Source organism: Martes martes (assembly GCF_963455335.1).
Source record: "Martes martes genome assembly, chromosome: 14".
Lineage (NCBI taxonomy): Eukaryota > Metazoa > Chordata > Mammalia > Carnivora > Mustelidae > Martes > Martes martes.
In genome coordinates, this window is record NC_137902.1 from 6,193,439 (window position 1) to 6,220,291 (window position 26,853).

General features: G+C 44.9%; 1 protein-coding gene across 3 annotated transcripts in view; it reads left to right on the top strand.

The window, feature by feature from the left end:
* The first annotated feature begins 11,683 nt into the window (after positions 1-11,683).
* DHX32 (DEAH-box helicase 32 (putative)) overlaps positions 11,684-26,853 on the top strand; it is a 57,203-nt gene continuing 42,033 nt past the window's right edge. The window contains exons 1-2 of one of the 3 annotated variants that reach the window (XM_080822837.1): positions 17,018-17,317; positions 20,820-20,922. The gene's annotated coding sequence lies outside the window, so the exon portion shown is untranslated. Of the gene's footprint in view, positions 11,803-17,017; positions 17,318-20,819; positions 20,923-26,853 lie in introns of those variants that run through there. The other 2 variants (XM_080822836.1, XM_080822835.1) reach the window with 2 other exon arrangements.

Sequence of the window (26,853 nt, forward strand, 5' to 3'; positions counted from 1 at the left end):
CACAAACAAGTTTTTGCTCCTGAGCAATTAATCAGTAAGGACTGGCTACCTCCAGGAGCCTGGATTGTGTTGCCCTTAATAGAAAAGGTCTGCAGTAGCTGTCGGGGGCACAGGGGCAAGGCGAGGCCACGTGTTCTTTGGCCACGTGTTTTCTTGATCCCACCTTAGATCCATCAAACATTAGGGGAAAAAAAAAAAAGGGCAGGACAAACATGCCAGGCAACCATTCCTTAACCCTTATCAATGATTACAATTAGGATGTTTTTATCCAAAACGAAGCATTTTGTTTTTATAACTAAAATTTGATGGTTATGTACATGGATGAAATGGATCCTACATAACATTTCTTACCCACTCTTGAGAAGAATGGACGCCTTTGGATACGTATCCTTTACCGCTTTATGGGGAGAGCTCACTCTCTGTAAAGTAGTAGAAGAGAGGCAGGCAAACAACGTGGAATAAATAGAAATAAGGACTTAGCCCCAACTCTGAAGGAGATTCTAAGATGGTGTGCAGATAAGGAATATCTAGTAACAATTAGCTCATTCAAGAAATTGCTGTTTAGCAATTGAAAAACCCTAAAAATCCAAAGTTTGGTTACCCACTCTTTGGAGAGGCTGGGGGAGTTGTTCTCACAAATAGTACCATTGGAAGTGAGGATTAACCAAACCCAACACTGCCTTCGGCCCATGCCACATCTAGGCATTTATTCTGCAAAAATGCTTGCACCAAATGCAGAATATCCAACATATAAGATAATTTAATGCAACTTTATCATTGTTTGTGATAACAGCCGTACTAGTTTCCTATGGTTGTCATAACCCGTTCCCATGAACACAGCCGCTTAAAACAACACAAATTCATTATCTTACAGTTCTGGAGGTCCAAAGTGCACAGTAGGTCTCGCCCAGCCGAAATCAAAGGCTTGTTCTTTCTGGAGGTTCTAGGGGAGAGAACATTTCTGAGCCTTTCCCAGCTCCTAAAGTCTTCCCACATTCTTGGATTCCAACCTTCTCAACACTCCAAACTCTGCTCACAGCCCCCTCCAGACAGCTGTTCTTCCCTCCCGTTTTGAAAAGGACTCGAGATTGATTACACAGAGGCCACCTGGCTCATCATCATCGCGACCCTTAACTTAATCACAGCTGCAAAGCTCCCTTTGCCATAGGAGGCGACACACTCACAAGTTCAGGGGATTGGGAATACCAGACGTCTTCTACTCACCCTCCCTCAGTAGCAAGAGACTGCAAACAAACCGCCTGTCAGTTGATCGGGTTAAATAAACGACAGCAAACCTACCATGGGATATTACGCAGGTGTTTAAAATCGGAGAAAACTCATGTAGTAAAAAGACAGCAAAATATAAGGTTAGGTGAGAAAAGCAAAATACAGAACAGAGACAGGAATGTAGTACATGTAATTTACTTATATATATAATATTCAAGCTCTCCCGGGAATGATCTATCAGGAGCAAAGACGGTGGTTGCCTGCAAGGCAGGAACTGAGCGGCAGGATCACAAGAATGAAACTGGTCAGCATATACTCTGTTGTAACTTTTTATTTTTGAAATTTGTATCTATATTACTTATCCAAAACCAGAAAGTAATGAAGAGGAGAAAGAAGCGCAAAAGGAGTTATAGTAGGGGGAGATCCCTGCTGATCTTGGGGTCAGAAAGGCCAAGTTTCACAGCAACAGATACAAAATGGTGTCTGATTCCAAGGCTATACAACAAATGACCCCAAGACTTAGTGGCTTAAAACGACAAGTGCCCACAATTGTCTCAGCTTTGGGGGGGTCGGGGATCTGGGAACAGCTTAGCTGGGTGAGTCAGAGTCTCTTTAGAGGTTGCGGTCAAGTTGACAGCTGGAGCAGCTGTCATCTCAAGGCTTGGATGAGGCTGGGGAATCCGCCTGCAAGCCGGTACTTGGCCTCCGTTCCTTGCTATGTAGGCCATTCCCTAGGATGCTTGAGTGTGTCGATGACATGAAGACATGGCCATTGATGAGTAATCCAAGAAGGAGAAAAAGAGGGAGCGAGGGAGGAAGGGAAACAGAGAGATTGAAGGCCAGCCCAAGCAGGAGCCCCAGTCTTTTATAATCTAATCTTGGAAGTGACGTGTCACCTCTGCCATACGTCACTGGTCACACAGACCAAGGCAGGATACAGGTGAGAACACCAGGAGGCGGAGGGCTCCTGGGGAGCCATCTTGGAAGCAGGCTACCACAGAGAGTGCAGAGCAGTGGAGGGCAAGGCTCTGTGAGTAAACATGAGGGAGGCAATAGAAACGTGAGTGACTATAGTGCGTGTGGAAGGCAAGAAGGAAATGGGCCTAAGTAGAATCATAAGTATATCCCAGGAAGCAGTGACAACAGAAATGTGAAGAGTGGGGTTTGCCTCAATTACCAAGCCTCTGATTCACTATTCCGGCCATGCTCACATCTGTGTTCTAGTCCTAAGAGGAAATGTTCTCTCTCATCACACTGGAAGATTCTTTCATACGCGTTAGCTTCTCTCTTCTGCTAGGAGGACACGTCTTCCAGAAGAGGGGCACATTGTTCGTGTTCATACCCCTGCCACCCTCTATCAGTAAAAGGAAGCATGACGCCGTGTCTCCTGTAGCACCAGTCCTGACAGCCGTGAGAAAGGAGTCGTCTTCTTACCCGATTCCCCAATTCTTAACTACGCTTCATACCAGAACATTCGTCTCTTCTTTTTCAGTGGCAGCAGTGACATTGTATCAAAATATAGAAGGGACATCAAGTGCCTGCTGGTAAGATGCAACAAAAAAGACACAGCATCATCTGTGTGATATCACACTCCTTGTAAAAATAGTTGACTTCAAACATCAGGAAGCAAAACAGTCAGACCAATCCAGCATAGAACCTTCTGAAGACATCTGGCCTGGCCACTTCAGAAATACCCGTGTCACAGGGCACCTGGGTGGCTCAGTCGTTAAAGTGTCTGCCTTCGGCTCAGGTCATGATCCCAGCATCCTGGGATCGAGCTCCACGTCAGGCTCCCTGCTCAGCGAGGAGTCTGCTTTTCCACTCCCACTCCCCTGCCTGCGTTCCCTCTCTCGCTGTGTCTCTGTCAAATAAATAAATAAAATCCTTAAAAAAGAAAAACAAATATCAGTGCCATGAAAGAAAAAAAAATATGGAGACTATCCACATTAAAGGAGGCTGAAGGACTATGACAGCTCGATGTCACGTGTAATCCTGAAGGGGGTCCCAAGCATTTAAAACGAAAGAAAAAACCATGAAGGACATCATTAAGACGACTGGGAAAGAACGGCTAGGGACTGCCTATTAGATAATATTACTAGACCAATGTTAACTGTCGGGGTGTATTAGTAGTACGTGGTTACAGAAGAAAATGTCCTGGTTCTTAGGGGAGAAAGACACTGAAGTATTTAGGACCATGGTGTCACGGTGCGTCACTTTCAAAGGGTTCAGCAAATAAATGTGCTTGTGTACATTTGTGAGTGTGTGAGTGTGTGGCCAGGGGAGAGAAAGGCAGAAAACAAGTGTGGCAAAGTGTGAACGGTCACATCTGTGTGAAGGGCATGGAGGCGTTCACCGTATGACTTTGAGCTACTCTACAGCTCTGAAAAATTTCAAAATAGAAAGTACGTATATCTATATTTCTGTATATACTTCTGTTCTACGTATATATGTGCACATATGTGCAACACAGAGCATAAACTTAAGACAAGTTGCATCTTTATGTAACTGTAGTGCCCAAGGGACTAAGTCCAATCTTGAACAGAACTGTTATTCTTTTTCTTTTTTCTTTTCATTTTATGTATTTGTCAGAGACAGACAGCAAGAGAGCATGAGCACGAGCAGGGGGAGCAGCGGGCAGAGGGAGAAGCAGGCTCCCCGCTGAGCAAGGAACCTGATGTGGGACACGATCCCAGGATCCTGGGATCATGACCTGAGCTGAAGGCAAACCTAACGAACTGAGCCCCCCAGGCGCCCCAGAGCTGTTATTGTTTTAAAGATCTGGGGGCACCTGGGTGGCTCAGCCGTTAAGCACCTGCCTTCGGCTCAGGTCATGATGCCAGGGTCCTCGTATCCGACTCCCTGCTCAGCAGGCGGCCTGTTTCTCCCTGTCCCACTCCCCATGCTTGTGCTCCCTTTCGCTCTCTGTCAAATAAATTGATTAATTAAAATAAAAAGATCTGCAAAGCCCACCTCACAGTTCACAGGGGGACAAACTAACCCTGAAACATTGTCATTCCAAGGAGCGGAGCCACAGAAGGCCTCTGTAGGTCTCTGCATGTCTTACCCCACCAGAGCTGGTGACGGACAGTCTTCTGGAGGGAGAGAGGAGCCGAGTGTTCAAAGTGCAACGTTCCTCGGAGTCACGCGGTCCCTGAACTCAGCCATTCTCAACTGCATTCCTGAAGTAAACTGGGAAGTGTTGTCCTGAACTTTGTCATATTTGCGCCTCAACAGTGAAAGAGGCAGAGGTGGCTTGTGACGCGGGCCACAGAGCGCTGCTCAGAGAGCCCCTGGACGTACTGGACGTTTCCCAGGCCGCAGGCTGTGAGGCCACCGGATTCCTCCATCAGCCCCTTTCTCAGCATCCTACAGATCACTGAGCCACAGTGTTCTCCCTCTGCCCACCACAAGTGAGACTTCTGCAGCTACTTCGCGTCTCTTGGAGCTCATCGTGCTGGCTAAATTGTTCATGTTACTCTGTATAAAAGATTTCTTAAAGAGGCGCCTGGGTGGCTCCGTGGGTTAAGGGTCTGACTCTGGATTGTGGCTCAGCGAGGTCAAGGTCCTGAGATCAGCAGGCTCCGTGCTCAGCATGAAGTCTGCTTAACATTCTCTCTCTCCCCTTCCCTTTCCCGGTCCCTACCCCCCTACTCCTGCACCTGTGTGTGCTCTCCATAAATAAATAAATAAATAAAAATTAAAAGTGATCTTAAAAAGGGAGACTGCTTCTCCCTCTCCCTCTGCCACCTTCCCAGCTTGTGGGTGCGCGCTCTCTCCCTCTCGCTCTCTTCCTCTCTCTAAAAAGTGATCTTACGATAAAAAGATTTCTGAAAGATCGGTTTGTGATCCTCTGACCTTGGAGGACAAGAAAGCAGGTTCGGTACATGGGATTTCCTACAGAACACTGTCGTGATTATTTTCCTCCGCAAAATGAGAAGAAAGGAGTCCCACAAATAAATTCAGGCGTAGCTACAGAGTACGCCCCGAATAAAAGAACAGAAAGTGACTTTATATTGATCAGCAAGACCTGACTGCAACAACACTTTGATTTTTCGCGGCCCTCCGCTCTGCGAGCTGCAACAAGACAAAGCAGTTGGGTCATGAAAATGGGTCCGTGCTTCTCTGGACAGATCTTACAGAGAACTCACTGCAAAGTCGGTCCCCGCTCGGGCCAGCTTTGGAGGACTCGGATCCATGAGGAACGGCCCTCCCTCTAACAGACCAGAGAGACAAGTAGAGCCACCTCTGGACACAGTATTGAAATGTTGTGGTTTTACACGATCACCTTGTCTGGCAAAGGTCTGGCATTTCCCCCGATGTCTTCAGCTTTCCCTGCCCACGAGCAGCCACGGACACGCCTCCCCTCCATCCGTCCGCCACGGAGGGGACGGGCACCTGACGCCGCTAATCTAATAAGAATTCTTCCCCTGAATTTTAGAATTAGAATTAAGAAAGAAAATTCAGTCTCTCCTTGAGTAGCTGGGCCTGAATGACGTATAGTTGGGAGCCAGTGCAGCGTGTGGAGAGAAGAGGAAGCCACTCACCAGGGAAAGGAAAGACCATTGGCATCTAAGTCGTCTATCCGAGCAGATTCCAGAAGGCCCAAGTAACACCTCCAGCTAACCTGAGGATTATCCTGAACACATTCTAAAACAAATTAACAGAATATTAAAATAGCAGGCTATTTTCCCCTGGAGAAATGATTCCGTTGGTTATCTTTGGTCTCGTTTTACTTTTGACATCTATAACTTACTTAACCATCAAAAGTGCGTTCTAAGCAATGTACATAAAATAGTCATAAACGTTTCTTTTAATCTTCGGGGAATTAATACAAAAATATCTACTGAATTTCCAGATTATCTTCATTAACTAGGTTATGCAATTTGATCAAAAACTGTAAGACATGTATATCATGTATAAAATGTATTCTCTCTCAGAAAAAAAAAGAAAGAAAAAAGATAAAGAAAGGGAAGGGCACTAGTAAAGTCCCCAAGTTTTCAGCTAAGATCCCTAAGTAGCCACATCCTAAGAAAAAAAGCAAACTGAGAATAGACCACCCTCAGCTAAATTAAGGTAATTTGTTTATACCTGCCAACCAAAAGTAAATAAAATCTGCAGATAATATCTACAAAAACCTTTATGATTTTCATGAAGAATGTCGAGTGTTCAATAAAACATTACCAGGAATGCCAGGATACATGACCAAATGACCAAAACCAGAAAAGACAGACAAATCTGTAAGTGATTCAGGTGTTGGAATGATCAGACGTGAACTTTAGAGGAACTGGCAGTATTATGAGGCTCAGGCTTTGAAATAACTAATGGTCGTCTGTCTCCTGATCCGGGTGCTAGTTACGGGTGTGTTTACTTTGAGACAACTCGTCAACCTGTGTATTTAATACTGTGTACTTTCTTGGGCATATGTCATACTTTAATACAACTTCACACACACACACACACACACACACACACACACACACACACACCCCTTGTGGAATGCAGTTACATCTGAGCTTAGAAGGCAATTCATAGTCTTAAATGTACATATTTGCAAAAGTAGGCTGAAAAACAATGATGTTAGTATCTATCTCAAAGACTTTTTAAAAGATTTTATTTATTTGAGAGAGAGGGAGAGCGCATGAGCCATGGCAGAGGGAGAGGGACAAGCAGACACCCCATTGAACAGGTAGCCTGACATGGGGCTCTGTCCCAGAACCCTAGGATCATGACCCAAGCAGAAGGCAGATGCTCAACCAACAGCCACCCAGGTATCCCTCTCAGAGACTTAAAAAAGAAAAAAGAGAGAACAGAAAGCTTACAAGATGGAAACAATGAAGATAAAAGCAGAAATCAATGAAAGAGAAAACAAATGCATAATGGAGAAAATACAAAAATCCAAAAACTGGTTCTCCAAGTGGTACCATTGGCAAGTGCTGTGGTGTCTAGTCGCAACAGTTCTCACCTCCTGCTATTCACGGCCTTGCAGAGCCTTCTCTCGGGCTCTCTCGTCGTGAACAGGGCTGGCCTGTGTAATTAAGGCAAATGACAAGAGTGTGACATCCAAGGCCAGATTATAAAAGACAATGCAACTTCCACCTTCCTTTCTCTGAGATCATTCGCTCTGGGTAAAACCTACCACCAAGTTGTGAAGACACTCAAGCAACCCTTCAGAGAAATTAACGTGCTCAGTTCCTGAGACTAATATCCAGTCCCAACTTGCCCCACTTGCGAACGCCATCTTGAAATCAGATCCTCCAGCCTCAGTCAAGCCTTTAGGAGGCTGAAGCTCTGGCCAGCATGTGGACTACAACCCAAAACAGAAGCTCTCAGCTACAGTATTCCTGAAATCTTTTTTTTTTTTTTAAAAGATTATTTATTTTTTTATTTGACAGAGAGAAACCACAAGTAGGCAGAGAGGCAGGCAGATAGAAAGGGAGAAGCAGGATCCCCGCTGAGCAGAGAGCCCGATGCGGGGCTCGATCCCAGGACCCTGGGATCATGACCTGAGCCGAAGGCAGAGGCTTAACCCACTGAGCCACCCAGGTGCCCCAGTATTCCTGAAATCTTGACCCACAAAAACTGCATGAAGCCATGTACTTGTTTTCTATTGCTGCATAACAAATGACCATAAATGAACATTTTAGGAAAACACATACTGTATCACCCACAGTGGTTTTGCTTTTTCTAATTAAACTCTAATTGATACAAATATTAATACAGAATCAGAGCCAAAGAACAGAACCTTTAGGATGAGTGTTCTGAATTGGTACTGAGTTACCTGGAATTGTTTCTCCAGTCTGATTGAAAGCATTACTGACCCCCGGTGGTAAAGGGGACACTGCTAGTCCATTGCTTACAGGGGCAAAAACTTACTTAAAACATAAACTGGATCCCAATCATCAAATCCTACACAAGGCAAGGAAAACCACCCGCTGCTGTCTTAGAACTCTTTAGTAAAAGTGAGTAGAACTACTAAAGAGTAGAACTCTTTAATAAAAAGTGAGTAGGGTCGCCTGCATGGCTCAGTTGGTCGGGTGTCTGCCTTCGGCTCGGGTCATGATCTCAGGGTCCTGGGATCGAGCCCCGTGTCCAGCTCTCTGCTCAGTGGGAAGCCTGCTTCCCCCTCTCTCTCTGCCTGCCCCTCTGCCTACTTGTGATCTCCGTCTGTCAAATAAATAAATAAAATATTTTCTTTAAAAAGTGAGTAGTGTAATAAGGTTAGTTGTTTTCTTCCAAGTGCTCTAGAGAGCTTCAGGAAAGAAAACAAGGAGCTCCTGACTTCCCACTCCCACCCCCAGCTTTACTGAGATAAATTGACACAGAACATTGTGTAGATTTAAAGTGTCCAACCTGATGATTTGATACACTTATGTGTTACAAAATGATTACAATAGGTTGGTTAACACCTCTATGAGCTCACATAATTAATTTTTTACGCATATGGTAAGAACATTTAAGATCTATTCTGTTAGTGACTTTCAGATACAGAATTGCTAACTTTAGTCACCATGTACATCAGATTCCCAGAACTCACTCATCTTGTAACTCAAAATTTGTACTCTCTGGCGTTTCCCCCTTTCCCTCAATTCCCAGCCCCCGCAGCTGCCTGGCGGCCACTTATTATTCCTCTAAGTTCCACTTGTTTGGTCGGCACATATGAGAGAGATCATAACCATTCAGTATTTGTCTTTCTCTCTTTGGCTTATTTCACCTAGCAAAATGTCCTCACGCATACATCCATATTGCCACAAAGGGAAGATTTCCTTCTTTCTTGTGGCTTTCCATTGTGTATCTATATAGGTATATTATAGACAGACAGATTGATTGATAGATATAGATATATCTATATCTATATATCTATATAGATATATAGATATAGATATATCTATACATAGATATATCTATGTATCTTGGCTATTGTGAAAAATGCTGCAATGAGGGAGTGCAGATATCTCCTCAAGATCCTGATTTCATTTCCTTCAGATATATACCCCAAAGTGAGATTGGTAGATCATATGGTAGTTTTATTTTTCGGTTTTTGGAGAACCTCCATACTGGTTTCTATAGCAGCTGTGCTAATGTTTACGTTCCCGCTGACAGTGCACCAGGATTCCCCCTCCACGTCGTTGCCAATGCTTGTTATCTCTTATCTTTTGGGTTATAACCATTCTAACAGGCCTGACGTGTTAGCTCATTGTAGTTTGGTCTGCATGTCTCTGATGATTAGTGATATTGAGCATCTTTTTGTGTACATTTTGGCCACTCATGCACAGCTTTCCCCAGCTATCTGGAATAGAACGTTCCTGTGAAAACTATCACAAACTGAACTGGTGTTTTTCCACAAAAATTGGCAAATTAATGGCAGCAGTTGCCATTAATTTAAATGGAAATTTTTTTTTTTTTTTTTTTTTTAGCATTCTCGGGTCCAAAAAATAACCTCTCTTAGGCTTTTCTGGTACCTAAGGACACACCTTGCTAACAGATGCCCCAAATAAATCAAGATGAGGCACCGATTCTCACGGACTGCTCAGGGCCCTGGCGGCTGGATGTGGAGATGCGGAGTGTGGTTCCCGGGTTAGGCACTGGGCGGCGCCACTCTCCCTGCACGGGGTGCGCGCTGCCGCTGTGAGGGCTCGCTGCAAAACCGCTGAGGCGCTGTATTTTTTTAAGGCTTTATTTTATTCATTTGAGACAGAGAGAGAGAATGAGAGCTTGCGGGGGGAGGAGCAGAGGGACGAGCAGATTCCCCGCTGAGCACGGAGCCCAACACAGGGCATGATTTCAAGACCCTGAGATCATGACTTGAGCGGAAACCAAGAGTTAGAGCCACCCGGGTTCCCCAATTCTATTTTTGATTAGAAAAAAACAGGTACTGGGGCACCTGGGTGGCTCAGTGGGTTAAGCCTCTGCCTTCAGCTCAGGTCATGATCTCAGGGTCCTGGGATCAAGCCCTGCATCAGGCTCTCTGCTCAGCAGGGAGCCTGCTTCCCCCCCCCCCACCCGCCACCTGCCTGCCTCTCTGCCTACTTGTGATCTCTCTCTGTGACAAATAAATAAAATCTTAAAAAAAAAAAAAAAGAAAAAGAAAAAAACAGGTACTAATATAGGTCTGTCATAAAAGCCAAGTGGAGGTAAATGTAAACTTTTGAAAAGCAAGGTCTATCAGTGGCTTTTTGGGAAAATGTCTGTTCAGGTCCTCTGCCTATTTTTAATTAGATGGTGATGATGATGATGATGATGATGATGATGATGATTGTTACTTTTATTATTGCTGTTGAGTAGTATGCGTTCCTTGCATAGTTTGGATATTAACCCCTTATCAGATAGATGATTTGTAAATATTTTCTCTCATCTGTAGTTGGCCTTTTGGTTGTTTCTTTCAGCGTACAGAAGCTTTTTCATTTGATGTAGTCCCACTTGTTGATTTTGCTTTTGTTACTTGTGTTTTTAGCGTCACATCTAAGAAACCTTGGCCAAGACAAATGTCAAGGAGCTTTCACCCTGTTTTTCTTCCAGGGGTTTTAAAACTTCAGATCTTGGGGCGCCTGGGTGGCTCAGTGGGTTAAAGCTGCTGCCTTCGGCTCAGGTCATGATCCCAGCGTCCTGGGATCAAGCCCCGCATTGGGCTCTCTGCTCAGCAGGGAGCCTGCTTCCTCCCTTCTCTTTCTGCCTGCCTCTCTGCCTACTTGTGATCTGTCTGTCAAATAAATAAATAAAATATTAAAAATAAATAAATAAAACTTCAGATCTTATGTTCAAACTCTTAATCCATTTCAAGTTAACTTTTAATGGGAGAGTTGAATGGATGAATACATATTGATTACAGCTTGTTAGAATAATAAACATATTAATTAAATGCGGAGAGTAACTCTGATTTGGGTTGGAGGATGGTAAAAAGGCAAAGTTTCTAAGAGACGATGATGTCCAAAAATTCGCTTTCATAGATAGACAGGTAGATAGGCAGCGAGTGTATTCTGGACTGACTCACGGAGGGAGGAGAGTCTGAGGATGAGAGGACACTCCCGAGAAGATGAGGCTAGAGAAGGGTCCCTGACAACCTGGGAGGAGGAAGGGCACAGCTGAAGGAACTGGCACCTGGGGTCTAAGAGAAAAGAATACCTCCTCCCTTCCTTCTGCCTTGCAGGAGAAAAATGCCCCCAGAACACAGGCTGGAGAATCCCACGGATAAGCATCTTTGGCCCTGGCTTGCCAGCCAGCCCTGTGAGCACAGAAATGCAAGAACATTTCTTGCATTGCGAGTTGTTTACTTGTTAAGGTGTTCACACCCCCTTCTGACCTTACTGAGTCATTCAGGCATTCTTGGATGCTGCCGGTGTGCACAAACCCTTCCTTCAGTCTGGTTGGTTAGCTCAGCTCCTGGGGGTGATTGGGCAGGTCCTCCCAGGGAGGCATGTCTTAACAGTGCTTCCTTTTCCCGTCGAGAGGTAAAATCCAAGTTACCAGGAATGGACTTGGTCTAGGAATAACACTGAGGTGAATGTGAGCTTCTGGTGAGACACAGCTGCAACCGTCCAGGCGTTTTGCCCCTTTCTGGGGCTGGCGGAGCATCCGGAGGTCAGGAGCGCAATGACTTTTAGTATTTTGATGGGGATTTGAAACTATCTATTTAAATGATGTTGCTTTGAAATTTTTTTTTTAAGTTTTGAACTTGATTTATACAAGCATTTATTTCTTAATGATAATATTTCAATTATAACCTAATTATTAGAATTAATATTCTTTAGGGGCTAAGACTACTTGAGAAAAAAACTGCAGATATTTTTAAAACATTCCTGGGCTTACATAATTACTCTTAAATTCCTACCGGTCTATCGGGTTACTAAAGCTGAGTATCCCACGGTAGTGCAAAGATTTTGTCGGAGCTATGATCTAGTGAGCCTTTGGTCTCAAAAATAAGATTACTTGCCTTTTTTTTTTTTTTAAGATTTTATTTATTTATCAGAGGGAGAGAGAGAGAGAAAGAGGGAGAGAGATCACAAGTAGGGGGGAGGAGTAGAGGGAGAAGCAAGCTCCCTACTGTGCAGGGAGCCATTCCGGACACGATCCAAGGACCACGGGATCATGACCTGAGCCAAAGGCAGATGCTTAACCAACTGAGCCACCCAGGCACCCCTCCTTAATTTTTTTTGGATAAAAAGAGATTCTTAAAACATCTCATTAAGCCTACTAAAAAGCGAATGCCATGTTTGTAATCCAGCTAACAGGTGTAAGCACCTGAGTTCAATGAACTTGACCTGAAGCACGCTCCACAAGAGGCACTTGAGATTTCACCAGTACGCAGTCCTTCCTGTTGTAGAGCAAAATGGCTTCTGATTTTAAGGACGCCCCATTCTCAAGGAAATAACATGAGATGAGGCAGTGACATCCATTCAGTAAATGCTTGTTTGGGGCTTACGTCCCTCCCATCGTCAGGCTCTAGGGCCAGAAAGGCAGACAGGGCCCTTTTCCACAACGCTACCATCTGGTGGCAAAAATAGATTTTTTTTTTTTTCATTAACAAAGGAAGTTCGAATTGTGATCACTGCTAGGAAGAGAAAAATGCAAAGGTCTGAATGACGTGAGGAAGGAGGGCACTACCTACTTTAGGGTCTAAGTGTAGGATTCAATGAGCCAGGGACCTTTAAACTAAGACCAGAGGATACCGAGTCCGATCTGTCCGAACAGGAGGGAAAAAGCTGGCGCAAAGACTCACTGTCCTTAAAGGAGCTCAATATGCTTAAGGGACTAAAAGACCCATACACTTGGGGTGTCTGGATGGCTCCATCGGTTAAACATCTGCCTTTAGCTCTCAGGTCATGATCCCAGGGTCCTGGGATCGAGCACCATGTCAGGCTCTCCGATCGGTGGGAAGTCTGCCTCTCCCTCTCTCTCTGATCCTCCTCCCTGCTTGTGCTCTGTCAGTCTCAAATAAATTTATAAAATCTTTAAAAAAAAAAAAAAAGACCATCATTTGAAGCGTAATTATCTAAGATCACACACCTGATAAGTTTGAAGAGGCAACTAGACCATTATGAGAACTCGAAGGGCCTTTGGCAGAGGAGGAACATGATGTATGTTATTGTGAAAAGGTCACTCTAGCTTCCAAGTGGAACACAGATTCGGCAGGGGACAGGAACTGCAGAAATCAGTAGAGCCTCCAACCATGGCTTAAACAAGATGGGGGCTTGGAGTCCCAGTTGACGACGGTAGGAAGAGGAAAGTGCACATGCTGGGGAGTATTTTGAAGGTGGAATAAACGGGCATGCTGGTGGGTGGGGTGGTGCAAGGGGTAGGGAGTGGAAGAGAGGAGGGAAGGATGACTCTGATTTCCAGCTGGAATAACCGGGGAGATGGTGTAATCCTATCAAAGATGGGAAAACCAGTAGAAAAACAGGTTTGGAGAAAGGCTTCAGCCCTTTAAGTGAATGCCTCACTCTCTTAGTCATTGGAATAACTTAGATCCCCATTTGGTATTCCTTTCTAAGGCGGGGGGTGGGGGGGAGGACTAGACCTAGATTTTTTATAGAGAGAATAGGCAGCAATAGGGTTCTAAGTGGGAGCTGGGGCTTACCTTGGTGTTGCATTTGATTCACAGTTTTTATACCCAGATTGTGTGTTTGCTTAGGGTGATTTGGTGAGCTAGGGAAAGATCATGAGAGAGAGGGTAAAGGCCCCCAAAGTTACCCTTTGGCATTGTCATTCACTAAGAAATTATGGAAGAGACAGTACTGTTGAACTTAAATATTTTCTAAAAACAAAAACAAAACCAAACAAAATTTTTTGATGTATATTTTCCATGTTGTTTCATATGTGGGTTATCTTTCCAATAGTATAGTTAGTTTAGGAAGAAAATAATTAAAGCCAAAACCACTCTGAACAGGCCAAGGTTGTGAACTTACTTAATTTGCCCTTTCCTTAGGGAGTCATTTCTTGGCTCATTGATTTATTATTATCCTGTAAAATAGTGGTAGCCCTGTTCTCCTCTGCCTATAGCCAGAGTATGAGCCTGCTGTGAGGTCTGAAGGTTTATGTTTATTGGATTTTAATGACTCCATTTATAAAGGTCATTCCTAAAAGTAATAGAAACCTAAGTGTGTGGAAACAGAATGGATAAGACTGACTCTAGCAGTTCCTTGGTGTTTTCCTTGGGTATATGTCTAATCCTTAAAGCAATTAAGAAGTATCCTTCCTTTCAATCAATGCACTGATGCTATGTTCAACCACAGTTGTAAATTGTTCTTTGAAACCTGTCGCTAACAAAAGGTAAATACCAGGCTTACACTGTGTTAGAAAATGTTGGTATCACAATATATCATTAATAATATAATGATAACAGTAGTTATAGATAATAATTCCTGTTAATATCATATCTATAGTGTTCGCCAATATTTTTGAGAGAATGAAATAACGTCGGTTTCAGGTAAAATCTGAATTTTGAAGGTTGGATATGAATTTTGAAGTTAAAAGGGACCTTAAAAATCACTTAATGGTATCCTCTAAATATTTACTAACAGTGAATGATTTAGTAAATATTTATCCAAAATGGTGCTCATTAGACTGTGAAAGAATTTCCGGGGGCACCTGGCTGGCTCAGTCGGTAGACCATGAGACTCTTGATCTTGGGGTTGTGAGCTCAAGCCCCACATTGGACATAGAGATTTCTTCAAAATAAAATCTTAAAAAAAATTTCCTAAGATAACTGGTGATTGTTTCGATCACTTGAGATTAAATTGATAAAAGCATTTAAGACTATGTGGAGAGGAATAACCGTACAGTTGTCCCCCAGGCATGAATTAGTTAACAAAAATTTTCCACCTCAAAACCCAATATGATGGGATATAAACATGTAATTCCTATGCATAAAACTTTTTTTTTTTTTTTAAAGAGGGAGCAGGGAGGGGAGGAGCAGAGGGAGAGAGAAAATCTCAAGCAGACTCCATGCCCAGTGCGCAGCCCATCCTGGGGCTCGATCTCAGAACCCTGAGACGATGACTGAGCCAAAATCAAGGTCATTCTGCAGGCCTCCTCTTACTACCTCCAGGAAGACTTCTGTCTCCTCCCTCCCAATCTCAGACCCGAGAGAGGTGTGGGTTGTTCTTGGGCAAGTCTCCGCAGGGTTTTCCTGGGATGGCCCAAACTAACACTATCCTATTCATTGTGCCACCCCCATCTCTAGAACAGTGTCCGGAACACAAGAGATACTATGAATGGGTGAGTGGATAAAGACAGCGAGCACGGAATTAGTCAAAATCTATACTTAACACATTTAAACAATAACAAATCTGAAGGAATAAAGTTGCTGTTTCTAAAAGAGATATTTCACCTCATTCTTACATTAACAGAAAACATACACAGCCTGGCATCAGTTTGACAGGAGACTGTCGTAAGTTATAGTTTCTTTCAACAAATGGGATAAGATGTAGAATACATAGAGTTATGAGACTGGCGCGCTGCCCACTGCGCTAAGAGGGCTGTAATACATAGAGTTATAATGCAAACAGCAGGATAGTGTATACATTCAACTCAAGCAACTATAACTCACAACTTGTAAGGTTTTCATCAGCAAATGAGTTAAAAGGAAGGGGGAAAAAAAAAAACCTTTAAAGCCTTCTTGCCCAAAACTAACAACCCTTTAAAACGCCAGCATTTTCCCCAGAGAATGGATTTGATCTGAGTACTTCCATTTCTCAAATTGTCCAAGAAAAGCCGACTTGGTTTTGAGAGTTAAACTGCATCCGCTTAAGATCTTCCAAGTCTTTACAGAAAACACTTATCATTTTGAGAACAAAAGGAGCAATAAGACATTAGTGGAAAACACGGACGGGGCACTACGGGCCTAGAGAGCTTTGGGAGCCGGGGAACCCAGTTAAGTTAGAGCGCGTATTTGCTCTCTCAACTCCAGATGGCCCACGTTTTGCCAAACAATGTGGGAAACAGGAAAATTATATCTATATATCTATATCTATATATCTATCTATATATAGATTACATATATATGTATATGTAATCTATATATATGTATAGAGACATATATATGTATCTATATATAGATAGATTTGGGGGGGGGCGTGTCCTAGCTCGTGCAGCCTCTAGCAATGAATCAAATGCGCCTGGACAAAGCTCAGTTTTGTTTTTTGGTTTGTTGTTGTTGTTTTCTCCTTTAAATCACGGACTATGGAGTGGGGACTGGACGGGGTCTCGCTGGTAATTCAAGACCCAGCCTCGTAGCTTGTTCAACCGCCGACGTTTTAGAAGCGGGACGGCTCTTGACAATGAATGAGCCGAGCTACAGCGGCGACGAGAGCCGCAGTGTAACACACGGATCTGCCCGCGGGTAGTTTCAGCGAAGAACACGGCCGGGGCGCGGCCGCCTCGCGTGCACGCTCCCGAGCTCTCGCGTCCCTCCGGCTCCCCGCGGACTCCCTCGGCGCTCGTGACCCAGCCGGACTCACAGGGCGGGTTTAGGCCCCTCTCCCCGCTCCAGGAGAGAGAAGAGCGAGCGGGAGAACCGTGTTTCCGCGTCAGAAGCGTTAAGCCTGCGGACCGCGCGCGGGGCGCCCACCCTGCTCCCGGGAGGCTCCGGCCCGCCCCGCCCGGCCCCCTTACTCTGGGGCTCCATGGTCAGCTGCTCCCGGGCCCCCAAGGGCCGAGCCCCCGGCGCCGCCGCCGCCCCTCCTAACGCCTCCGGTCCGCGGCAGGCGTCGCTCGGGTTGCCTTGACAACCCGGAGGGCGAGGAGGAGGGGCCAGAAGGACGGCGAGAGGGAGGGACCAAAAGCCGCGAAGAAACGCGGGCGAGCGTGAGGGCCCGCGCGTCGCCGGGGGCAGGGAACGAGGGTGGTGGCCGGGTCGTCGGCTGGAGACTCTGTCCCTGAGGCCCGGTCGGGCGGTCGCGTCCTCCCCGGCAGCCCTCGCGCCCCCGGCGGGGCCTGAGCCCGGGCCTTCGGAGCGGGGGCCTCTGGGCCCCCCCGTCGCCGTCCCGAGGCGTCCGTCGGTCCGTCAGTCCGTGCGTCCGGCGAGCTCGGCCTGCCGGGCGGGGAAGGGCGGCCGGGCCCGGGCCTCCCTCCCCGGACTCGGGAGCCGCCGCTGCAGGTAAAGGCCGGCGGGGCGGCGGGAGGGGCGGGTGGGCGGCCGCGGCGCACCTGTTGCGGCCGCCCGGGCTCGGCGCGCCCCCGCCGCCTCGGGGGGGCCCCGCCGCCCGCCCGTTGGCCGCGAACGACCCCGCCCCGATCCCCGAAACGGCCCCGGCAGAGGCCGCCTCCCCGCCACTCCCTCCCGGAGTCCGCGTGTCGGCGGCGGGAGCGACCCTTTGCACCCCAGCCCTCCCAGCGGGGCGATCCCTCGGCAGCCAGGGCGTCGGCCAGGCCCCGGGAGGGTGGTCCCTCGGGCGGCGTGTATGGGAAGCTCATAAAGCAAAAGAAAGCCTCTTCTGTCGGCGGCGGCAGTGGGCCAAACGCGTCTCCTGAATCCTGAAACCCGGGAGAATTCCGTTGCCCCACATTGCACTGTCATCCCGAGTATCACGTTTCAGGCAGTGGGCCTGGGTTGGATCCTTCCGGCTGGCGCGCGCGCGCGCGCGCGCGTGTGTGTGTGTGTGTGTGTGTGTTGTTTATTTCCATCCTCCCCGTTTTCGGTTCAGCTGTGGAGTCAGCCCACATATTTTGTACCAAAACTTTGTAGGGCTGCTAAACTGTAACATTAGCCTATACAATAGCATCATAATAATTGGCTGTTGAAATACGTGCCGGCTATGCTTTAAGGAAGCTTTGAGGATCGCAAGAGATTGAGCCTGGTGGGTTGTAAAAATGCAAACCACCGGGAGAGAGATCTAGCTTAAGAAAAACGAGCCTTCAGGAGGAAAGAAAAATGGAGGAGAGAGAAGAAAAGGATTGAGGAGGCAAAGAGCGGGCGGGTGGGAAGTGCGTGATTGATTTGGTGCTCGTGTCTGGAGATGATGCCCCCTTCATCAGTTCCTCCCGCTGCTCTAGACAGCACTTGAGGGAAATGATGAGAAGAGCCCTTTTTGGGTCGTGTAAGCGATTACTCATTCTTTGCCACTAGAGAGATTTCCACTCCATAGATGACAAGGACACCAAGGAAAATTACTTTCCTCGTGGAAAGAGAATCGTTCAGAGGTTAATTGAACCTGAGAAGCATATATTCTGTGATGGAAACGGACATTTATTATGTTCCACCAAACTGGGCTTCCCCTCTCCGGCTGTATAGGGCCTTTTCAGATTAATTGTCAAAGCAAGAAGGTTTATGTGTGGATATTGACAAGCAGTGTGATATATACTGAACTCGTAATTCATAAGCTAAAATATTGAAGTGATAAATTCAGATTGGAAAGTAAACACTTCATGGCACCTTAATTACCTGTTCCTGAAACTTAGAGGCAGGGGGTGCATTTTTAGACAAACAGCGTCTAAGATCAACAGCACTTCTGTAGAACAGTGTTTTCAGACTCGAGTTTTCGTACCATTAGCAAAATCGTGAGTTGGTCTTTTCATCCAAGAAACATAGTGGTGCTCATTAGTGATACCATAATCAAAGTAACAAGTTAGTGATAAAAACCTGGTCTTTATTAACACATAGAAGAGATAGGGTTTTATTTTCTCAAACAGTAAAGGATTCAGCATTTGTATTTAAAAAGGACAAGGGAACAATGTTGTCTCTCTCCAGTCTCCACGCTGAAGTTAAAAGGACTCAAGAATTTGGTTGTTGCATGCAGATTTTAAGGTTGAAAAGTGGAGGTATATGTTGGTATTTTAAACTTAGCAGTGTAGAAGAATGATTTTATCAGTAGCAATAAACTTCACATTGAGGAAGTCTGGCATTGAAACAGTTCAGGTAATAGGTAGCTGGCAACTGTGGAAAGCTACATTGGATTTTCCGGGATAGTGTGTTCATGGAAGAAATGACCGGTTGAGGGGTGGAAGTGAGGGAAGGTACTAACATGTTTAAGGACAACATTCAGTTTCTCTTTCTCCCTCTAGCAGCTGGTACCGTGTTTTTGTGCTTGTTTGTTGACTGAGAAGAGTATTCGAGAAAGTGTTTGAGATAAAGGGATATGCTTTCTTACTGGAGGAGCTATCCTGAGGACGGAATGTTGCTCGTGGGGTAGGGTTTGAGATGAATGTCAAAGGTATTGGTTGCTCCTTTTGGGGATTTCCTACCATGTGTTTTCTTTTTATTTTCATTGGCATATTTAGGCGGTTACTGGTGGTTAGGTAAAAATTATAAAGTCCCAATTTTTAAAAAGGTCTCTAAGTTCATCAGACTGGGTAGAATTATTACATTATTTACTTTGCTGGTGCTTAACTAGAGTAGCAAACCAACCACTATGACCAGGGAATAAGGTAGCAGTGAAGGGACAGACATAGCCTTTCTTTTTCTTAAGTCTCTTAGCCACATCAGAATTCAGAATAAAAATAATTGCAGTAGAAAGTTAACATTATTTAATGCAAGTAGGATGATTAGAAAAAGAAAAAAAAAAAAGAAAGAAAGACAAGCAAATGACTGTGTGTTTCCTAGACTTACTATCCTAAGTCAGAGGAAGTTTTTGTTTCTGTTACTGGATTTTTGTTTGCTTTTTGTTTTGCCAGAGTGAGGGTACTTTTTTCTCTCTTTTTCACCACTACTTTCTGAAATTTACAAGGAGTTCAGTCAAGGTAGAAAACGAATGTCCATTTTTGCCTCGTTTCTTCTGTGGCCTCCGGATCTGTAATGGTCTGCACTCAATTGTTGGACTCCAGGAATGCTCTTCCAACATTTGACTCATTCTTAGTATAATTGGGCTGCAGGACCATGCTGCTGCCCCCACATCTGCAAAGTCTTCCAGGATTCGGTCAATGCCCACAAAGTGCACTGCTCTCTCCTACTGCGGACACTACGAGTTTGGCACCTAGCCCCAGACTCTACTCTCTTGTAGTTTTCTCCCATTTTATGTGCATGGGTCTGTGCCTCTGATTAGATTAACTATTTTAGGAACTAAGTCCAGTACTCCTTTTAGCTCGTGGTGGGTTTTCAGTATCTACCTGATAATACAGGACAAGCTTTTAGTCAGGGGTGATCGCACTGATTTCTAGCTATGCCACTTTGGAAAGTCAGGAGCTATTATTTCCTCATTGGTAACTGGTAATAACAAGATCTGCAGGGATTGTCTAACAGTCAAGTTGTGAAAATCAAAATCAGTGACATGTGATTTATAGATAGGAGTGAAAATACCTTGCATATTGTAGAGAACTTCTTAAATGGAGGTGCTAGTTCCTGCAGGCATACAGCAAACTTTTACTGAGCATCCATAATGTGCCAGGTACTTCTCGGGGGTTGCTCTCCACAAGGGAATAGGAAATGACCAGATGGATTGTGTGTGAGGTTTTCCCGGGCAAAGGCACAGGGGCACGAGAGAACGACTCTGAGCAGGAGTCCATTGTGGCAGGAGCAGAGGCAACTTAATAGAAGAGCATAGAAGGAAGTGAAGCTGGGAGGCAGAGACGCATTAAATCAGAAAGGACGAAAGGAGTGAGATTTGTATCTTGAAGGTAATGAGAAGGATTTGGGTCAGTGACGTGATCGGTTCTCCATTTGAAAGGGATCGCTGGCAGCATGTGAGTGACGGATTGGTGGAGAGCCAAAACGAGAGGCAGAAAAACCAAACTGGAGATTTTGTAGTAATTCCATCAAGAAATGATAAAGTAAGTGTGGTGGTTGGGACGGTGGGGAACAGGGTGGAGGGGGCTCTCGGAGGGTCCAAGTGGCAGGTGTTGGTGTTGTAGGGGGTGAAGAAGAGGGGGAAGCCAGGGATGATGTCCAGGTGACGGGGAAAGTGTTCTGTTATCGAAATCCCGAACACAAGAAAAGGAAAGAAGTCTTTTTCTTTTTAGGGAGTGTGAGAAATGCATCCATGATGAGTTCAGTTCATTTGAAATGCCTGTCCTCTAAATTGGGATTTCACTTAAGTAGGAGTTGGACACGTGGGGCAGGAACTAAAGAAAGAAGTCTGAGATGAAGGGGGAAGTTTAGATGAAGCATTCAGAAACTGAGGCTAAATACGAGTGAATAAATCTCTCCAGGGAGATTATGTGGAAAGAGAAGAGTGTCAACTCAAACCCGGGGGCGCACAGTTACTTGACATGAGGAGGTGGGTGTGGTGGGAGAACCCAAGGAGACTGAGGAGGAGTGGCCAAAGAAAGCTCAAAATCTGGAAAGATTAATAAAGCAGACTGCCTGCTCTTGAGGGTTTCGTGCATTGGCATTCCCTGAAATTATATTTTCTTCCACTGGCCATGGAATGTACAACTCAGTTTATCAGTCTGTTTCTGTTTTGTTAAAGTGACTGCAAAATGACTACCCATTACTTTCTTAACAAGAAAGAAAATTTCCTGATATTTGTGGTTTTTCACCACCCCCATTTGGAACAATAATTCAAGTAAAATATAGCTTTGGGAGTTATGACGATACCTCAAACAAATGCTGTTTTTACAAAAAGGTGGGCAAAAGTTCACTTTGTAAGTGTTGGAGGTAAAATAACTATATTATTTTTCTAGGGAAGACTGGCGATAATCTTTTTAGAGTTCAGTTTTTGCTGGATCTTAGCTGTTTGCTCGGATTATCTAAATAGAGCACGTAAATAAGCCAAGTTAATATTTTAGCAAATTTTATTAACTTTGCTTTTACTCAAATACTAGTTTTTAGAATATTCTCTGGTAAAACCAAACAAAACAATATTGAAAAGCACTGGATGGCATTCTAATAAAAAGCTTGATTTACAAATATATATGTGGGCAGTGATAGGTTATTATGATATGTAAGTATTGATTGAGTTTGGGTGATCTTCCCGTATATAAGTCTACAAAAATGTCAATTACCAATGGAATGTAGAATTCTTAAATTAATTGTTCAGGATTGGTTATTCCAGCCATATTTGGTATGAACAGATAATTGAGTTAAAAGTGAATCATTTTTTAAATTTGAGTGTTTTTAAAAAACCAACTGATGTAATTTGATTAAAATCAAAACAAGGTCTACTGGTTAGAAGTCTGGACGTAAGAGTCTTTTAAAATGGATTCTGAACTTTTATCTTGTTCAAGAAAGATCTTAAGTAGATTTTGGAGGATGTGCTTTGGGGAGCTCTGAGCCCATTTAAAGCAGACTACAGGCTAACCTTCCCAAAGTCCTAGTAACGATAAGCCCATTGTTTCAGTTAGAGTATCACATGCCTGGGAGATAAAGTTTACATATTAAATATTTGACTGTAAGGCCACGTGGGTGATTACAACCATTTTTCAGAAATTCTCAAATGTCTTTCTTTTCATAAGAGAGCTACGCTCTCACTCTCTGTTCTGTTTAATGGTATTTCTTCCAGACCACCCCTGCCTGACCTCTCCCATAACCTCAAGTATTCCTTCAGCCCACGGTGTCTCACCGTGAGCCCGGGTTCTTTGATGCAGCCAGGAAGCGGTATGGCACAGTGTGGTTAGGCATACACTGTACACTTAACTGGGGTTAAGCTGAGATCAGGCTGCTTGACTTCAAGCACCTGCTCTCCCACAGACGAGCTATTAGAAGCTGGATAAATTAACTAAACCTCCAAAGGCTTAAATTTCCTCATTTGAAAAATGGAAATAATAAAGTAAACCCTCATGGGGTCTTTAAGAGTTTAAATGAAATAATCCATACGAAGTGTTTAAGTACATAGAGCATCTGGCACCCAGGAAGCACACTCTATAAAGGCTAATTGGCAGAATTACCATCATTACCATTATTGTTACCAGTTCAACTTTAGTAGCAGTAAGAACCATGCTTCTCGAATTGCGATGTGCAGACCAGTTCCAGTCCACACACTGTTACTGGTTGGCAGTGAGATAAGGAGCTTGTGCCAGGATGTAGACTGTGGCTCTAATCATACTGTTGCACTGAGCTGACATTTTTAATAGCAAGACTTCTTCAATGAAGGAAGCAATGAGTTGATTTACATTCGGTGCAAGCTCTTTATGTTGCCACAAATAAGCATTTTGAATGGAATTGGCATGGAATGTTGGACCAGTGATCCTGTTCTCTAAAAAATAATAGCCCTTTATCCTGAAGACCATTATTATTCACTTGTAATGCCTCATTAACCTCTGTTCTAAACATTATAATTATGGGTTACAGGGATATTGTTTATTAGTTGAGCAAATATTTATTGGTCACATGGTCTGTGAAAAACCCTGTATCTCACTTTGTAGAAGTTGTAAAGATGGCTCGGAAATGTATCTTGACTTTAGGAAGCGTGTGGTGAACGTAAAGCAAGAGGACAAAGTGAAAATCTGAATAAATGTGTTGAGTGCATGTAGCAAGTGTTTGCATTAGTCCCATAGTGTGGTTCCAAAAGCTCCACGTAGATGGATGTCTCCTTTTTCTAAGCTGCTCCCATAAATGGCCAGAATTAATACTTTTTTATTTTTCAGGACTTACACTGTCATAGTAGAGATCAGAGTTCACTTTATCGAGGGTAGCATTTCTCCTGGGAGATTGGAAAATCTGTGACACCAGGGAATAACTGAGTTTGGGGATACAATGACAAAAGTACAACTTTGTAATATTAGTATTTACAGAAGACTCATTCTTGGAGGTTTTTTTTTTTCTTTTTTAGATTACTGATTCTGTTTGAACCTGTATATAAATATTTAATATTAAATAATTTACTTCCATGCAGAATATGAGGAGACATTAAATAGATACTAAAATATTTGTAAAGTTTCAATACAAATTACCTCTGATTCTTCAAGAAAAAAATTATTTGGTCAAATAATGTCAGCCCAGTTTTGGGTGTCCTATAAAAAGAATGATTTTTTTTAAAAGCAAGATACGTGTGTGCGTGTTCCCTTTCCCCCCAGAACCCTTTCCCTAAAGAGCGGAGGTAAAGAGGGATGGGCTGCGAATCAGATCACAGAACAGACTATTTTCACAGGCCTATCAGAAAATGATTTAAAATGCTCAAGTCAAGAAATGTTACTTAGTTTTCATAAGTCTTAAGAATTTTTGTATATGAAAATGATTTTTTGCCCAGCTCGGTAAGCCAGCTCCGAACCCCACTATGCTTCATCCTGCCATTTGCCTTGAAATGTTACCAGCTCTCCTAAAACTTGTCTCACTAAGGACTTTAAGAACATTATAAATTTTAGTATTAAAAAATACCATAACATATCAAATCTAATAGAATTATAAAAAGAAGCAAAAAAGTAAAAAAGAATTTTGATCGGAAAATGACCGGGCACGTTAGACCCATGGCACTTAGAATAAAACACAGTCTCTTTTGCATACCGCCTTTGGTGATCTGGCCCCGTCTGCTCTGCGAGTTCGTCTGTACCAGAGCCTTTCTCTCTCCTTTTATGTACCGGCCACCTCTTCCTTCTTCTAGTTATTCGACCATGAGACTAAGTCTGCGTGTCATAGACGATCTCTGTTCCACAATAGCCCCCTCCCAAGTTTGGCCTCGCTGGACAGTAAGCTCTGGGAGGGCAGGACCCAGACCTGGCTGCTCTCTCTGTGGTACTGGCCCGTTCGCAGGGTGGCTGCTTAGTGGGCGCTCAGGTCCTGGCTGAGTACGTACACAGAAGACCAGAAGTGTAGGCATGGAAGATGTTAGTCTTAAAAGTGGAAAATCCCTAAAGAACGGAAAGTGATTCCGTCATTAGCTCCGCAGCCTCTAATTGCTAATTAAGCACCCGCGATATTCGGGCTCAGACTGTGGCACATACCAAAGAGGGTATCGCTCCAATAACAGTCTAAGCAGAGACCAAAACCGTGGGGCGAGGGTAATGGGTAGTCCAGGTAGTTGAGTGGTTCCCTGGTATGAAAGGACGTTGCTTTGTCCGTATCGGTTATGGAAGGTTGGCGGCCGGGGACAAGCGTGGTCCGTGCCTCCCAACAGATCTCAGGGCAGCTCTGGTGGTTTCTGCCCTGTAACTCTGCTGAGAGAAAGGGTGAACTGTAGTTTGGGTGTCTTCAAGGCCAACCAAGAACCTGTACAAATATTTCGGTTTTGGAATCTGGGAATTCCCCCAGAACTTCAGGCCGGAGTCTTTAGAAATAACAGGAGTCTGTCCTCTTCGTTGTGAGGGGGACACAGAGCCGCAGAAGTCCCGAAGCGCAGTGATGGTAGGTCATCACCAGCATCTGGGTATGAAGTAAAAGACCAGGGAAAGGGGAAGAACCGAATCCTAAGGAGTTTGAGAAAACCTCGACACTGACGCGATGTAAGGCAGACTTGGAAAAGTTGAGTAAAAATCTCTCTGAACTGCCAACATCATCCACTCAACAAAGATTTACTGAATGCGGAGTATGGGCCAGGCTCTGTGGTAGACAGCAGTGAGCAGAAGAGACACAAATCCCTGCCTCGTGGTGCTCGCCTTCTGGTGGAGGACACCGACCAGAAGCAAGGTCAAGAGGTAAAATATATACTTTGTTGGCCCATGGTCAGTGTCAAGGGGAAAGAACAAAGCAGGAAAAGAGGCTAGGAAGTGGGTCTGGGTTGTGGGGGGCGTGGGTCAAAGTGTAGACAGGGTGGCCGATAAGCCCTCACTGGGTTGACTTTTTTTTTTTAAGATTTTATTTTTATTTATTTGACAGAGAGAGACACAGCGAGAGAGGGAACACGAGCAGGGGGAGTGAGAGACGGAGAAGCAGGCTTCTGGCTGAGCAGGGAGCCTGATGGGGGGCTCGATCCCAGGACCCTGGGATCATGGCCTGAGCTGACGGCAGACGCTTAACGACTGAGCCACCCCGGCTTTCCCTGGGTTGACATTTGATAAAAACCTTTAAGAGGAAAGGGAGCTAGCCATTGGGACACCTGAGGCAAGGACATTTCAGACAGAGGAGCAGGTGCAAAGTCCCATGCCGGGGCGTCCAAGGAACATCCAGGGGACCACGCGGCTAGAAGTGTGAGGAACAAGGGAGTGGTTGGAGGAGGCCAGAGCCGTGCCAGGCCCAGAGCCTCCGAGCTTGCTGATCCTGTTAAGTGTTTGGGGTTTTCCCTGGAGTGAGATGAGATGGGAAGCCAGTAGAGACTTGTGAGCAGGGGAAACACAAGCTGACTAACGGGGTCCCTGCAACTGGGTTGAGAAGAGACTGTATGGCTAAGAGGGAAATCAGAAGGCCAGGCGGGAGGCCGCTGACATGCCCCAGGGGACCGGCTGCTCCCAGTGGTGCTCAGTGTATTTTGAAAGTAGAGCTGACATCATCAGTTCATTTTCTGTTGCTCCTGTCATAAATCACCGCAGAGTGAGTGGTTATTTTTTCTCTTACAGTTGTGTAGGGTAGAAGTCTGTCCAGGTTCTCCCTGGGTTAAGATCGAAGATTGGCAGGCCTGTGTTCCTTTCTGGAGACTCGAGGAGAGAATCCATTTCCTTGTCTTTTCAGCTTTTAGAGGCCACCCGCATCATTCCTTGGCCCACGGCCCTCCCTCCACCTTCAAAGCCGACAGCACTGCATCCCTCTGACTGTGACTGGGAATGGTTGTCTGATTTCAGGGCTCTTACGATTAGATTGGACTCACCAGGATAGTCTCCCTAGCCGGAGGGCTTTCACTTGGTGACATCCTCGGGCCCTTTTGGCCTTCAAAGTACACATTCCCAGGCTCCGGG